Genomic DNA, 8,747 nt, shown 5'->3' with positions numbered 1-8,747 from the left:
TAATAATAATAATAATAATAATAATAATAATAATAATAATAATAATAATAATAATAATAATAATAATAATAATAATAATAATAATAATAATAATAATTCAGATATTAATACCTGATTCTAGACAGGTTGTTTTTTTTTACCCACAGCACCATACAAATGAAAATAATAGAAGCTGAGTGTGGCGAGGGGGGTGTGGTTCAGCGAGGTCTGCACCGGGAGAGAGAGGCAGGAGACGAGCGGTGCGTAAGTAGGTCAAGCGCAAATGATAATCACCTGTGTCTCGTTTCAGTAATTGGTGTGGAGAGACCGGATAAAAGGGGCCACCTGGAGCATGGAAGGCAGAGAGAGACTGACTGGGAACGCGAGCCACCCGGGGAAACCGGGCTACTGGAGCAAAGCATATATAGAGCTATATTCTGAGTTATTGACGGAGAGTTTGAATGCGCAGTGAGCGCCTTGTTCTGTTGTATTTACTGAGAGACTTGAATAAACACTCGCGTCCCAGTCCGCCGACCCTGTCTTCTTCCTTCCTCCCTCTTGAACCATATCACACTGAGTATTATGCACCTGGTAATAAGTTGTAATTCAAGTGTTGCTCAGACTCATTTAATGATGTTCTACTGTTCAGTAATAACTGTTAAACATAAAACATAAACACCTGATGCTCTACAGAACACACAGAGGCCAGCCTGTGTCTACACCATTGTTACCTCACTCTTCATATGCGCCCACTCTAAATCCTCTAAAACCTGTCAGAGAAGGTTATGTGCTTGAAATCAATAAGAGCAACTTATGTTCAAAGTACCTGCGTACACACATAGTCAATTTAGGTGGCTTTGGTTCACTGCACTCCTGCTCACAGATTTCCCTGTTTCATTTCAGCCCACATCAGACATTTTCAGCCTTTTGATAAACAGGTTTGATAGTCTCATAACGTCCTAGCCAGGATATTCAGGTCATTAGCCACATTCCTTTCTCTTGGATTCATTCAACAGTGCAATTGTCCCTTATAGAGAGAGAGAGCGAGAGAGAGAGATTTCACAATTTTATTTGATTCTGATTCACAAATGCTTGATTGAGTTTGATTTAATTCTGAGAACTGGTTTTAATTACATTTTATTTAATTAAATTTGATTTAATCAAGGTTATGATTAAATTTTAATCTCTCAGAAATGTTGTAAAGTACAGCAGCCTATAGAGAACCCTCTTACTTGGTACATTACTGTCATATATAAAAAAACGCCCCAAAAAAAACTATTTAACGTTATTTATATTTAAACAGGTCTACAGTGCCGCCCACTAATATTGGCACCCTTGGTAAATACGAGCGAAGGTGGCTGTGAAAATAAATCTGCATTGTTTATCCTTTTGATCTTTCATTCAAAAAAATTTACAAAATTCTAAACTTTCATTGAAGTAAAACAATGAAAAGTGGGGAAAACTCACATTATGAAATAAATGATTTTCTCTAGTTCACATTAGCCACAGTTATTGGCACCCAATTATTGCAATGTCCTTTTCCCAAGATAACAGTTCTGAGTTTTCTCCTATAATGTCTGATGAGTTTGGAGAACACGACAAGAGACCATTCCTTCATCCAGAATCACTAGAATCACTAGATGCTAGAAGATATTATAAGACAGGCAGGTAGAGGGGTAAAAATAGTAATAGTAATAAATAATATATACAAATAATATTAATAATACTAATATTAATTATATAAATATACTAATATTAATGAAAATAAACTAGCATTAAAAAGGTTATTTATAACACCATTATGGTTCTATACAGCACTCTCAAAGCATGGTTCTTTATGGAACCCTACTCCATGTTGGTGCTTCTTCTCTTCAGTTCACCCCACTCATTTTCCACAGGGTTCAGGTCAGGGAACTGAGACAGCCATGGCCAGGGCCTCTAGCCCAATAATGTTGGGGGATCCAGTGGGGGCGGCAGTCATATTTCAGGGTGACCGTGCCACTCTTTATCACAACCCTGTTAAAAGTGCCAGTACGTGCGCTCATTGGCGCCCCGTCAGCTGGTGTCGCCCTAGGCGACCGCCTAGCTCGCCTATGCCTAGAAACGGCCCTGGCCATGGCAGAAGCTTAATTTTGTGCTCAGTGACACATTTTTGTGTTGATTTTGATGTTTGTTTTGGATCATTGTCCTGATGGAAGATCCAAACATGGTCCATTATAAGATTTGTTACAGAGGCAGTCAGGTTTAGATTTTTTATCTGTTGGTATTTGATAGAATCCATGATGCCATGAAAAAAACAGGCCCACAACATTATAGATCCAGCAGTATATTTAAACGTGGACATGGGGTACTTTTTATCCCTGTTTGCACCAAACTCATCTGGAGGGTTTGCTGCCAAAAAGTTATTTTTATGTTTCATCTGACCATAGAAGCCAGTCCCATTTGAAGTTCCAGTCGTGTCTGGCAACTGAATATGCTAGAGTTTGTTTTTGGATGAGCCAGGTTTTTTTTTTTCTTGAAACCCATTTGAACATGTGGTGATGTAGGGGCTGTTTAATTTTTATTTTTTTGTTGTCTTTCTGACCCCAAGATTCAACTACTCTCTGCAATTCTGCAGCTGTGATCCTTGGAGAGTCTTTGGCCACTCAAACTCTCCTCCTCACAGTGCAGGATGATATAGACACATGTTCTCTTCCAGGCAGATTTGTGACATCTTTAGTTGATTGGAACTTCTTAACTATTGCCCTGATGGTGGAAATGGGGATTTTTCAATGCTTTAGCTATTTTATTACAACCACTTTCTATTTTGTGAAGCTCAACAATCTTGTTCTGCACATCAGAACTATATTCTTTGGTTTTACTCCTTGTGATGGTTGATTAAGGGAATTTGGCCTTTGTGTTCCTCATGTTTAGAATCCTGTGGAACAGGAAGTCATGGCTGGACAATTTCATGTTCATAATCACCCTGATGTCCTAACAAAATGTAAATATGAATAGGAATATAATTCAGAGATATTTTACTCATAAGAATTCTAGGGGTGCCAATAATAGCCAACATGCATTGCAGAAAACTATATCTAATAAATAAAAGCTGCACAGTCGGTCCCCCACTGCGAAACTAAATTCTGTAACACATGGTATTAGGGCCTACCAAAATATCAGAAAGATATTAAACATAGGCCTAATATCTCAGTTTAGTGAAACATAGCCTGAACATTACATCGGAAACATGTATCTGAATGTTATCCCTGGGATGACACACTTTATTCATATAAACATTGATGTAAAATACTGTACTCCATCAAAAACACATTCAGAAATAATTGGAATCTATTTGCTTAAATGGTATTTGATATCTTTAACGATCTTGTGTCAAATTTAAAAGCAAAAAAAACAAGATTAAGTCATAATGTGTTTTGCTGAGCATTATGGACATTCTTCACTCAACATTAGTTGCATGTATATCTGTGCCATTGATGGTCTGCAGCAGTTTTGAAAGGAGGGTGTATCAGATTTGATCATATTTTGATTGTACTGATGAAACCTGCTCGACAACAAGAGGCATTGCCTCAGAGATGTTAACTGCAACAGCATATGGAGGGATGATGAGACCAGCCTCTGGAGGGGGGGTTTGAATCACCCAGGCTCAGTTCAGACCAGCCCTGTAGATTCTAGCAGGCGCGGGCAGCTTGTGAATTACAGGGCCTTTGAGAATAATGTTCATTCAAATGGATGGGCAGGCAGAAGCAGTACAAAATGGATGGCAGTAAAACATGGATTCCCTCAAATAACATTTGATAGAGTCTTTCTCTGAGCCCTGACTCTGGCACAACACAGTTGTTTTCATATTCCACTGAAACTCAAGCTGTTAAATGCAGACATACTAAAAATGACTAATATAAACATGTTTGAAGTTGCAGAGGGCACATCCACAAGAATTCTTGCGGAGTACAAAAGGCCATTGAGACAACACAGTGCCATCTCCTGGCTATATGACCTGAATTGTACATAACACTGTATATATGGTTTGAATCTCAATCGTGTGCCTAGTACACACAAATCCAGGGTCAATAATACCATAAATCAAAAGCATAATATTTAACAAACAATACTAAAACCTGTTAAATTGATCCAGCAGCAGCTTTGAGTCATTAAAAGAATCGACATGGCCATTCTGATCAGTTCATGAACAATATAAAATATATACTACTATTACTGTTTGTTGACAGAAAGTCCTGAAAGTAGACAAAGAGAACCCAATCAAACAAATGAGACAACAATATTGTGTGTATATATATATATAAATTATATTATACATATTAAAGGATGCATTCAATTCAGTGACATTTCAATGGAATTTATAGTATTAGAAAACATTTATATTTCAAATAATTGTTCATAAAAAAATAAAACATATTTCAAATGCTGCTCTTTTGAACTTTCTAGTCATCAAAGAATCCTAGAAAAAAAAAATTAAACAAGCTTCTTGAGCACCAAAGTCAGCAGATTAAAGGACCATGGTCCTTTTTGAAGGACCATGTAACAATGAAGACTGGAGTGGCTGCTGAAAATTCAGCTTTGCCATCACAGGAATAGATTACATTTTAAAATATATTAAACAGAAAACAGCTATTTTAAATTACAATAATATTTCACTATATTACTATTTTTACTGTATTTGTAATCAAATAAATGCAGCCTTGGTGAGCAATTCTGTCAAAAACATTTAAAAAAAACCCTTTCTTCAGGAATTAAAAAAAAACAAAACACTTGTGCACAAAACCAACAAATATACAGTTATAACTCTATCCCCTGGTTTCACAGACAAGGCTAAAATCCTAGACTAAAATGTAAGTCTGAGCTGTTTCAACTGAAAGAAACGTGCACTGACTGATCTTAAAATATATCAGCACCTTTGTTTTATCTTAAGATGCAAACCAGTAATGTTTTCTTCTAAGTACGTTCATAAAAATGACTTAAATGTCCTAATTGAACTATTGGCCTAATTCTGGCTTAGTCTAAGCCCTGTCTGTGAAACCGGGCCTATATTTCTAAGCAATTTTAGCTTATAAGCACTTTTATTTTATAGCAATTTCATTTGAATACAAACAGCTGCCAAATTAGGCAACAAATGTTAATCATGACATTATGATGCCATTGTTGCTAAGCATCATAGCATCCACACAAAAAGAAGAATGCATGCAAGCCATTCTAATCATTATTCTTACATTGCATTCTGTTTGCAGGTAATTGACATTACACTTTGTAAAAAAAATAAAAATACTGAAAAGAATATTGTTGTGAACATCATAGATTTTGTGCAAAAATGCATTAAGCATTTATTATTTTGAAAACATAGTGGTAACATTTGGTAACTTTACAGACTTAAATGTATCAAACAATGCCTTTATCTTCAGTAGGAAGAGCAGAGGGTTCTAGGCCACACTGTTTCATCTGCACAGCTATGTCAAATAAGTAGTCATAACATTCACACCTGAAAAATAATACAGATTTAAAAGATAAATATTGTATGCATACACAGAATATAGCCATGAGGTGTGCATTGCATTTCCTATAGCCTCACATTGTCTTTGCTTTCTCCCGGGTCTCTCCCCAGACGTAGACCCCATGTCTGCGGACGAGAACAGCACAGGAGTCGGGGTACATGTCCATGGCTCGGGCCATGCGCTCTTTTAAGTCTTTCTCCTCTGGGGTGTTCTCAATAATTGGAACAACTAGAGTGTCATCATACATACAAACAGAAAGTAAAAGCAGAAATTAAGATGCTGACATTACAATCACAACTGTTCGTTTTTGGATGAACTACTATAGGACAAGAAAGTGTTACAGATTACTAATGTAAAATGGCAAGAGTGAAGCCTCTTAGCAGCAAGTACAACCTGTAGTTTGTACCAGAGTTTCCTTTTCGAATCCCCTTGATCATCTCTTGATGCCTGATGCGGAATTCCTTGCCAGGAAACATGAGAGTTGCCATGACAGCAGACTTTGAGTGTGTATGGATAACTGCCTGAGCTCCTGTGGAAAAGAAATGCCAATGTCTTTTAAATAGAGTACAGAACAGAAGCAACCCACTGTGTGTGAACAGGTACCTCTCATTGTGTAGGCGTTCATGAAGAGGGGCGTGCATTGGCTTTTCTTCAGCTTTTTCTGTGGAGGTGGACAACTGATGTCCTTCTCATCAATATCACACACAAACAAGTCATCTGGCTATAAACAGGAGTGGAAAGATAGTTTGTTGGCGTTATTTCATTACCTGCCGCAACAACGTAGTATGACGCAATAATAAAAAAAAAAATAAAAAAAAAACTTACTTGTATTCTCGCCTTCTGAACACCTGAGGGAGCTATATAAATGTGCTCACTGGAAGAAGAAATAATTATGCATTTCAATAAATTTCATACATTTGCAAGTATATGGTACATGCATGTTTTTAATTTCTCACATAAAAATAAATTTGAAGGGCATTAAAGTAAACCTAGGAATGAAAATTCTGTCATCGTTTACTCACCCTCATGTTCTTCCAAACCTGTATGACTTTGATTCATCTCTAAAACACAAATTAAAATATTTTTTATTGAGACCCAAAAGGTTTCGGTCCCTCTATTGAAGGTCCAGGTAACCAAACAGGTTATAAAGGCATTGTAAAATTAATTCATATGAATCAAGTGGTTTAATTCAAGTTTTGTGAAGAAGTATGATCGCTTTATATGATGAACAGATTTAATTTAGGCCTTTATTTGAATGGTCGATGCACATACATGTATAGTGGATTACATATGGTACACAAGGAAGCTTGTGCATGTGTCTTAACTTTTTTGGACCTTTTAAGATTTGGTTAATCTTAAAAGATTTAGGATTTGGATACCTGGACTCTTAATGGAGAGACAGAAACCTTTTAATGAGTGTTTTGCGGTCTTGTGTGTTTTTGAACAACATGAGGGTAAGTAATTATTGACAGTATATTCATTCTTGGGTTTAAGTCACAAACATCATGGATGGATGGATGGATAGACAGATTAATTAATTCATTTAAAAAAGGGAAAATATTTCAGAGAGGACATCTGCAGACTGTGTCATGGTCAAGATATATTAGCATTTTTTACACCACACAATTTTGTCATCATAAAATATAATATTTGGGAGAAAAGTCGCTCTGTCAGAATTTGGTACATCTGTTTTTAAGACCTTTCCATTTCTTTATCATAAACACTTTTCACGTCACTGATCCACATAGCAAGTGAATATTGTGGAACACAGTGGATTTTATTATTGGAGTAAACTGCCTTGACTAACCCATGCCGCAGGCTTATTCCTCCCCCGGTTCCTGTCACCCAGCCCAGCTTATCAGCACACGAGGATGGTCCTTATCCTTAAACAATAATATCTGTTACTGCATGGTCACCACCATAACGCACACTCCTGATCAAATCTTTAATGCTGTTGTCTCGATAATAAGGAAGCTTATTAGATTCTGGAGAAACAACGATATCGAATATTTCTGATTCCACAAAACCAGGCACAAGGACATTATATTTATAGTTTTACCCCTATTTCCTTTCCGTTGCACTCCGCTTGTACAGTGTTTATCATCGACGACATTCTTAACACACTGAAAAAGACTGTAAAAATAATGCTGAACAGACTCAAGCTTTTATGATTAATACTTCAGTTCGTTTCGAGGCGCTAATCAGCCCACAACAACTCGCTCAAAACCAACACCTGATGCAACAGCAAGCACTTAGAAGCGGAAGAAGGAAGTGCAGATCTTTAAAAGATAAAAGACCCCCAAACAAGGAGGTAGGCACGTGTCAAAAATGTCAACACACACACACACACACACACACACACACAGACAGACAGTTAAACAGTCTATGGTTTGCTTAGCTAACTAATTGTGGACATTGCCTAGACTTTTATCGTTTTTATACAGCTAGATAAACCTAAGCTTAACAGAAAACTTTCTGTATTTTTACAATTAAAATATTATGGTCAAGTAGGTACAAACATTAGCTTAAACAATTGGGTACATTAATTCATTGTACGCAGGATTGTAAGCAAAATAAAAGAGTTTTGGATAGAAGTCAATAATATGATATGACATCTAGTTTTTCATCTTGTGTATATTTCCAGATAACTGGATTATTAAACGAATTTCAAGCATTGATAAGCATGTGTATTTTACATGATAAATGACTCATTGGCTCCCCCCTACTTCTCAGGAAGTAACCAGTCAGAGCCGGTTCACAAATCGAACTGAATCGAACTTTAGTTCCAGGTTGATGACGCTGGACGCATATGGGATTACATCTCTGCCACAATTCTGTGCGCGAAAGATCATATTTTGAGCGCACAAAAGTGCATTTTGCACGCGCGTGAACTGAGTTTTGTGGAGAAAATGTTTGTCTCGCAAAGAAGAAAGTATTTCGAGCGCACGAAAATCAATTTTGCATTTAAAATAAGTTTTTGGATGTGTGCAGACTCGTTTGCGCGTGCAACGTTTCACCAGCTTGCTCACCTGATGCCTGCCCTCAGTGCTCGCTAAATGCCAACAGCTGGCTTGCTCAACACAACCCAGCCTTACAATATGCCATAATTCCAGCCAATCAGAGACGAGGCTGCTAAATTCTGATTGGCTGCCTTGACAACCACTCACAGCATTTCTTGCATTACCACGTCAGCAGAAGAGGAAAAATACAGTGCATGCATAATTATGCAAGTTGATATTCTGATCATATTTTTTTCCAAGC

At 37.0% G+C, this 8,747-nt stretch overlaps 1 pseudogene; it reads right to left on the bottom strand.

The window, feature by feature from the left end:
* Positions 1-4,831: 4,831 nt before the first annotated feature.
* LOC107701260 (methylthioribulose-1-phosphate dehydratase-like) lies at positions 4,832-7,758 on the bottom strand (annotated as a pseudogene).
* Positions 7,759-8,747: the final 989 nt, after the last annotated feature.

This window comes from Sinocyclocheilus anshuiensis, unplaced genomic scaffold, assembly GCF_001515605.1.
Source record: "Sinocyclocheilus anshuiensis isolate Anshui unplaced genomic scaffold, SAMN03320099.WGS_v1.1 scaffold1946, whole genome shotgun sequence".
In the NCBI taxonomy this organism is placed as follows: Eukaryota; Metazoa; Chordata; class Actinopteri; order Cypriniformes; family Cyprinidae; genus Sinocyclocheilus; species Sinocyclocheilus anshuiensis.
This window is presented reverse-complemented; position numbering and strand designations above follow the sequence as displayed.